Here is a 2,393-nt window from a genome sequence, read left to right as displayed (position 1 = left end):
GACCGTATATTCAAACACGTGTATTTTAAGTCATAATTTGTGAAATTATCAAATTCTGTAAACGATTGGCACGTTTTTGTTGTAATTGAATTCATTACAGAAAATGTATTAAAAAATGTGTTTGCGTATTAATAATTTGTTATGTACTTGTAAATAATAAAAAATAAGAGAATAGTGTAAAAATATTAAAATGTTTATAATTGTATGAGTTTTAAATGAAAGCGAGTTACTTATGTGTGTGAGTGTAGAAGTTTTAAGAGTATTACGGTAAGAGTAATGAAAAAATACTTGAAATATTTGTGGAAATTTGTGTATAATTAGGTTATGCAAAAATGGTAAAAGTAAATGCGGTAAAATAAAAATATTAGTTATAGGTATTATTTGATTAGATCTATATCGGCATCTGTGTTAATTAAATATACTTGGCTGTTTTCAATCTTTTTTACTGCAATACGACCCCCCTTAATCCATACAAACGTCCAATTCAACGCCTTCGCCTTGTTTTTGGCGTCCCAAAGTAGACGGCGATTTGTATATGTCAAGTCGTCGTGAATGTAAATTCTCTTGGCGCTTTCTTTGCTCTTTTCGCCCCCTTCGACGATATTGCTGTTATATATTTTTGACTTTCGCAGTTTATCCATAAGCTCTCTCTTTTTCCTCACCGTCGACAGTTTGACAAGAATCTTCTCACCTCTGCCTTTTATACGATATACGTGATCTACATCGTTCTCACATAACTTGACGCCTGCAATGCCTGCAATACGTTCCACAACGTTTTCCAGATTTTCATTTTCTTCTGCAGTGACATTTCTTACAACAATGTTTTTTTCGAGCTTTTGCTGTTCTATTTCGTTAATTTTTTGCTCCAATGCTAAGATACGGAGATCTTTTGCATTGCATTTTTCGTGTAACTCACTGACTCGATTTACCAGATCCGATATTTTGGTTTCAAACAGAAAAGTGGCATTTGCGAGTTCAGTTTTAAAGTCAGCTCGCAATTGTGAGAAATTGTTCGACATATTCTCGATCATACGTTTGATATCTCTTGTATCATTCTTTAACTCGGCCATGTCAACGATCTCGTTACTATTTTTTTTTTTCGCTTTCCAACGAAAGTGCTTCGGTAGACGGGCTGGATGCATGCCTCGGCCTTGAAGATGACTGCCTTAGGCCAGCTTCGCGGAGATTGCTGGAAAGTTGTCCGAAGCCGGTATTGAACTTCAAGAGGAATTGCTGACTATCATTCTGTTAGCGAGCTTACCAAAAGATTTTGAGAATTTTGTAATCGCTATTGAGACACGCGATGAACTTCCAAAGTACAACGCACTCAAAGTGAAACTTCTGGAAGAAGGAAAAAGACGAAGTCAGCATAGTGATCCGTCATTGGAAAATCCTCAGCAAGCGTTCGGAATCAGCAATACACTACAGAAAAAACAAAAAGCTTATAAAGAGAAACGTCAGTTCTCCGGCAAATGTTTTGTATGTGGGAAAAAAGGCCACTACGCCAGCAAATGTGAGAAGAAGAAGAAAGAAGAACAATTGTCTTTTTCCATGGTTGGCTTAGCAGAAACCAAAGCTTTAAATACGTCATCGTGGTATCTTGACAGTGGGGCTACATCCCATATGTGTAACAACGAAAGGTTATTTGTCAAGCTCAGCGAACATAAAGAGAACATAATGTTAGCAGGAGACGCGTACATAGAAGCTCAAGGCATAGGCGATGTAAAGCTCATTTGCGGTGACAGAGAAATCGTCTTAAAGAACGTCCTATATTCACCACAGCTGAAAGCAAACTTTATATCGGTGAGCAAGGCAGTCGACAGCGGTTTGGAAGCAACTTTCAAGGCGGAGTTAGCCCTCATAAAGAATAAGGCGAAAAACGCGAAAATTTGTTTGTGGTTTCAAGTCAAACAGAACGCATATTCGCTGCGGCAGATAATATAGAAATGCGGCACAACAGGTACGGCCACCTGAATTACCAATCTTTAAACTATTTAATAAAGTACGAAATGATTCGTTGTATGTCAGTAGCGAAAAGCAATAAAATCGATAATTGCAACACATGCATGCTTAGTAAAATACATACGCTTCATTTTCCCAATTCTGAAAGCAGATCTAAAGAGTTGTTGGAGTTAGTCCATAGCGACGTTTGCGGCCCAATAAACATATCTTCATTAGACGGTAGTCGATATTTCCTTACATTCATCGACGATAGTTCAAGGCGGATGTTTGTATATTTTTTAAAAGCAAAGTCCGAAGTACTTGCAAAATTTAAGGTTTTTAGACAGCAAGTTGAACGACAAACAGGGCGCATGATAAAAGTTTTACGCAGTGACAACGGCCGTGAATATGTAAATCAAGACTTTACAGAGTATTTACAGGAGCATGGCATT

The sequence above is a fragment of the Rhagoletis pomonella genome, unplaced genomic scaffold (assembly GCF_013731165.1).
Source record: "Rhagoletis pomonella isolate Grant_MI unplaced genomic scaffold, Rhpom_1.0 Rhpom_scaffold_01971, whole genome shotgun sequence".
Taxonomy (NCBI): Eukaryota; Metazoa; Arthropoda; class Insecta; order Diptera; family Tephritidae; genus Rhagoletis; species Rhagoletis pomonella.
This window is presented reverse-complemented; position numbering follows the sequence as displayed.